The sequence below is a fragment of the Limulus polyphemus genome, unplaced genomic scaffold (genome assembly GCF_000517525.1).
Source record: "Limulus polyphemus unplaced genomic scaffold, Limulus_polyphemus-2.1.2 Scaffold12228, whole genome shotgun sequence".
In the NCBI taxonomy this organism is placed as follows: domain Eukaryota; kingdom Metazoa; phylum Arthropoda; class Merostomata; order Xiphosura; family Limulidae; genus Limulus; species Limulus polyphemus.
In genome coordinates this window covers 6,747-12,866 of record NW_013677838.1, presented here as the reverse complement: position 1 = coordinate 12,866, position 6,120 = coordinate 6,747, and the positions used below count along the sequence as shown (strand labels likewise).

Below are 6,120 nucleotides of genomic sequence, written 5' to 3'. Positions count from 1 at the left end.
CTGGTTACATTAACTGTGTACTGTATCCTTGTTGTCCTGGTTACATTAACTGTGTACTGTATCCTTGTTGTCCTGGTTACATTAACTGTGTACTGTATCCTTGTTGTCCCGGTTACATTAACTGTGTACTGTATCCTTGTTGTCCTGGTTACATTAACTGTGTATTGTGTCCTTGTTGTCCTGGTTACATTAACTGTGTACTGTATCCTTGTTGTCCTGGTTAAATTAACCGTGTATTGTGTCCTTGTTGTTCTGGTTATATTAACCGTGTATTGTGTCCTTGTTGTCCTGGTTACATTAACTGTGTACAACTAGCACACTATACACATTTAATCTAAGTAAGACATCAAGTAGGACACTATACACACTAAATCTAAATAAGACATCAACTAGCACACTATACACATTTAACCTAAGTAAGACATCAACTAGCACACTATACAAACTAAATCTAAATAAGACATCAACTAGCACACTATACACATTTAACCTAAGTAAGACATCAACTAGCACACTATACAAACTAAATCTAAATAAGACATCAAGTAGCACACAATACACATTTAATCTAAGTAAGACATCAACTAGCACACTATACACACTAAATCTAAATAAGACATCAAGTAGCACACAATACACATTTAATCTAAGTAAGACATCAACTAGCACACTATACGCATTTAATCTAAGTAAGACATCAAGTAGCACTAAATCTAAATAAGGCATTCTAAATAAGACATCAACTAGCACACATACACACACTATACACATTTAATCTAAGTAAGACATCAACTAGCACACTATACACACTAAACCTACTTGACGTCCTACTTAGACAAGGCGTGTATCGTGTGCTAGTTGATGTCTTACTTAGATTAAGTTTAGATTAAGATCGTGTTTTAGTTGACATCCTAGTTATATTGTCATCAGGAATATCATATTGTATTGTTGATAAATGACTTACTTCCAGGCGACTTTCTCGACCAGAATCTCAACGGTTTCCGTTTCTCGTTGAATCACGGTAGTCACTTCTTCAAAGGTCTTGTCTACCAGTGAAACCCCATTCCAGTTCAGTATTCGGTCTCCTGAGAAAATTAAAAATACAGAATAGAAAATTTGGATAATTAATACTTCAAACCTCGGAGAAAACCGTACGTTTCACAAAATATTCATTTATTACTACCACAGTTTCGTTAGTAAACGTAACGTCGTCGTTTTTTGATTTGTCTATGGACGTTTCACATACAAATATCAACTGATATTTACCACTTATGTATATATATATATAGGTAGTTTCTCGTGTTCTTGATATAAATAATAATAATTGCTATTTACTCAGACAACAAACATTGCTGCTACATTAGCGCCATCTGTCTTCAAGACGTCAATGTCCTGTGGTGGAAATATTTTTTTTTTAAAGGGAATTGTAACAAACCAAGGTGAAATATATATTATTATATAGCGTGTATTGGTTTTATATTACGAGGGCGTGGAAAAGATATTCTTAGAATGCACTTGAAAACAACCCTGGTGTATGAAATGCAAAACACATTTACATAATTAGGCTTACTAATGCTAATGTTTTCGCAGTAAAATCTTGAGGGTTTCAAGGGAAGAGACGGATTTCGGAACGAATGTCATAGTCTAGATATTGTTAGAATATAGTGAGTCAGTATCCTTAATTCAATCGTTTTACTGGCACAGTGACTTTGATGTTTCAAAGAAACGTCAACCAGTCAATAAAGCTATGCCTAACCGTTAATATACAAAGTATAAGAACAAACCACTTGAAACACGTGTTTGGTAAGGAGCCTCTTCGTTAAGAGAATCAGTTAACGACCAGAGTTTTGGTAAAACAAAGCTAGAGTATTATTGACCGGACTAATAATGTTTAGTAAGTAGCCTAACGTAGTTATACACCATTAGTAAGTAGCCTAACGTAGTTATACACTATTAGTAGGTAGCCTAACGTAGTTATCCACCATTAGTAAGTAGCTTAACGTAATTATACACTATTAGTAAGTAGCCTAACGTAGTTATCCACCATTAGTAAGTAGCCCAATGTAGTTATCCACCGTTAGTAAGTAGCCTAACGTAGTTATCCACCATTAGTAAGTAGCCTAACGTAGTTATCCACCATTAGTAAGTAGCCTAACGTAATTATACACTATTAGTAAGTAGCCTAATGTAGTTATCCACCATTAGTAAGTAGCCTAACGTAGTTATACACCATTAGTAAGTAGCCTAATGTAGTTATACACCATTAGTAAGTAGCCTAACGTAATTATACACTATTAGTAAGTAGCCCAATGTAGTTATCCACCGTTAGTAAGTATTGGGTTACATATGGAGTTACTCATTGTTCTATGGAGTTACATATGGAGTTACTCATTGTTCTATGGAGTTACATATGGAGTTACTCATTGTTCCATGGAGTTACATACGGAGTTACTCATCATTATACGATCAATAAGTAACAAAGAGTTCTCTCGTTTCCTCAAACAAGTTGTATACACGAGAGGTATTTCAATGTTATGTTCATATAAGTTGATATTAAATTACCTTGTTTGATGCCTTTCTTTTCAGCCAGTCCTCCAGCAACTGTACAAGCGACGTATGCATACAAGTGCCCATCGTCAGAGTATTTGCCTCCTTTCACCTTCATCCCAAATCCCCTGACTAAACAAACATTACCTGTTTCAGCTTATCTAATAACTTATCTTTTAAGCCTAGTGACGGCAGTTTTGACACAAGAATAATTAATATAACAGTTCAGATCACGTGACAAAAATGAAGAAAGTTTAATCCGACAAAAACAAACACTTTTAAGTGTGTTAGAGAAAAATATTATTAAAATTCTAACAGTTTTATGACAAACTGAGAGAAGGAAACAACAACTGGAAAAACAGTTTCTGTCATTCATTAAGTTTTCTCTAAGGGTTTCAGTTTCGATTTTTTTTATTATCTAGCCTCGTAATTCACGTGAACTGAAACATGGTTGAGTTTAGCGAAAAACAAAGCATTTGAACTTGTCGTCATAGAAACACATCCACATCCTTACAGATATCTACCTGACTAAAGAATGATTGTGGATTCAGTCCTCTCTATGTCATTACTAGAATGATTGTGGATTCAGTCCTCTCCACATCATTATCGGAATGATTGTGGATTCAGTCCTCTCCACGTCATTACCAGAATGATTGTGGATTCAGTCCTCTCCACGTCATTACCAGAATGATTGTGGATTCAGTCCTCTCCACGTCATTACCAGAATGATTGTGGATTCAGTCCTCTCCCAATCATTACCAGAATGATTGTGGATTCAGTCCTGTAACTCTTGAGGGCTGATTAACTTTGAATTCTCATGTCACTTCCTTCCTGTCTTGTTTGTTGTAACTTTAAATGTTATAACGTGTACCACTTGGTAACTGTTTGGATCTGGAGTTATCATGCCACTTCCTTCCTGTCTTGTTTGTTGTAACTTTAAATGTTATAACGTGTACCACTTGGTAGCTGTTTGGATCTGGAGTTATCATGCCACTTCCTTCCTGTCTTGTTTGTTGTAACTTTAAATGTTATAACGTGTACCAGTTGGTATCTGTGTGACGACTCAATTGTAATGGGACTCGTTCCTCCATTTGACAACTGTTCTCTCGGAATTATATATATATCAAATGTTACTAATATTGTTCCAAAGATAATACACGTCAGTCATAATTTGTATCAAAGATCTTTCTTCGAGATGTGTTTCTTAAACTCTTTTTAAACTCACAGATACGATAACAATCACAAACAGTTGAACAAATCTCCAAAGAAAGCTGGAATTGGTCAGCATGAACGAATAAAAAAAACTTTATTTTGATATAACTTTCTCGACTTGAATATTTTAACTTTCCGGTGTTTCAACATCAAATTTTGAAATTGTTGGTTGATTTGTACATAAAGCTTATTTCTTAATCTAATCTAATAACAGAAATTACTCCTATTGGTGTCATTCTCTCAAGTTCCAGATTAAAACTCTGGTCCACAAATAAAGAGAAACATGTCTTCATTGTTGAATAGTATACTGATCTTCGTGTTTTAAATAAATCACAATTTATAGAAATATATAATACAAAGTTGTATTAATAACTGCTGAAACATTGCTAACAAGAGACATTTATATAATGTGGGTTAGGTCGGGCGTGTCTTAGCGGTTAGCGTGCTCAAACTGTAAATCTGAGTGCTCATTTTTTATTGGGATGGCTTTCGGTGAAACTGTTTTTAAACCCACCTGTCGATACTACTTGTTTACAATTCTGTGTTTCAGGTCAAGAGGTCAAGTTAGACACAACAAGTGCCCTTTATATCTGCTGGAAAAGTAGCATATTTATATTTGGTGTCAAAGGTCAAGAAATATAGGTTATTTGATAATCATTTGGAGTACCAAAATTACGCCAATTCTGCGCCATCAGACGAGGTTTGTTTGAAGTCAAGCAAAAAGCCATGCAATGGGCTATCTGTGCTATGCCCACTACGGGTATCGAAACCCGGTTTCTAGCGTTGTAAGTCCGCTGTGCCACTGGGGGAACATTTCATACTTCTAATAAGTTTACCACATGAACTCGGGTCGAGCAGCAGCCCCCCCCCAGTGGCACAGCGGTATGTCTGCGGACTTACAATGCTAGAAACCAGGTTTTGATACCCGTGGTGGGCAGAGCACAGATAGCCCATTGTGTAGCTTTGTGCTTAATTACAAAGAAACAAAGAAATCTAAACAGCAAAAAGAATAATTCACCAAAAGAATCACAAGTTACAGGACAAAGGAGTTCTCGGCTAAGAACCGCGTGGAAGCTAAGGGCTTCAACTCGATCATACAGACCATACCACTAAAGGGTTAACATTTAGAAAAAAAAAAACATCATTGATTCTGCTACTCCATTGAAAATTGTTAGAATAAGACTATTATTGTAGCAATATTAACGCGGTGGTCTCGCTAGGCTACTTTGTTGTTGTTATTCACTTTTAAAGTGTTAAAGATCGTGTCTATTGCATTTTGTTACAATGACATTTTATATTCAGCGATAGTGTACAGGGAAAATATTGATGTTTCCTTTCAAAAAGTATGCACGTGTATTGAGCGAATATATTCTCAGCATATGCGCATCGACCGCTTGTTGGTGTGTTCAAGGAAAACGCGGTTGACGTTAGTAGAGCGCTCAAGGCTACAAGATAAACATGATTAACGTTCAGAGAGCGGTTACGGATGAAAGATCAACGCGGTTCGCGTTAATAGAGCGCTCAAGGATGAGAGACAAACGCAGTTACGTTTGTATGTTTGTTTTAAATTTGCGCAAACCTACTCGAGGGCTATTTGTCCTAGCCGTCTCTAATTAGTAGTAGCGGACCAGAGGGAAGGAAGTTAGTCAACATCACCCTCCGCCAACTATTGGGCTACTATTTTGTCAACGAATAGCGCGATTTTCCCTCATATTATAACGTATCCACGGCTGAAGGGGAGAGCGTGTTTGGCGAATGGGGTTCGAACACGCGATCCGCAGATTGTGAGTCCGGCGCCCTAACCACCAGGCCTTGCCAGAACAAGGTTATCTTGGTGTTTTAATGTGTGGTTTATAAGTCCATGTTGAGAATTAGAAAGAAGAACATGAAACTCCTGGACTGTAGGTCCATATAAACACAGTTAAGTTTTGATTTTAATTTACTCATAGACTCTGTGTCAACCTGATACCAGCCTGTTCCCCTATTGTTTGAGTTTCTCCTGAACACTCTGCCGCCCTAAAGATAAACACTGTTTGAGTTTCTCCCGAAACATTGTGTCACCCTATAGACAAATATTGTTTGGTTTGAGTTTCTCCTGAACATTGTGTCACTCTTAAGATAAACACTGTTTGAGTTTCTCCCGAAACATTGTGCCACCCTATAGACAAATATTGTTTGGTTTGAGTTTCTCCTGAACATTGTGTCACCCTAAAGATAAACATTGTTTGGTTTGAGTTTCTCCTGAACATTGTGTCACCCTATAGACAAATATTGTTTGGTTTGAGTTTCTCCTGAACATTGTGTCACCCTAAAGATAAATATTGTTTGGTTTGAGTTTCTCCTGAACATTGTGTCACCCTA

The 6,120-nt window shown here is 36.7% G+C and overlaps 1 long non-coding RNA gene across 1 annotated transcript in view; it reads right to left on the bottom strand.

Annotated features, from left to right (window-relative positions):
• Positions 1-965: 965 nt before the first annotated feature.
• The window catches only part of LOC111083933, an 8,337-nt gene continuing 3,182 nt past the window's right edge, over positions 966-6,120 (bottom strand). Inside the window, exons 2-3 of the long non-coding RNA XR_002609308.1 lie at positions 2,563-2,679; positions 966-1,085 (exon numbers count right to left, since the gene is read on the bottom strand). This is a non-coding gene — a long non-coding RNA (uncharacterized LOC111083933). The remainder of the gene's footprint in view (positions 1,086-2,562; positions 2,680-6,120) is intronic.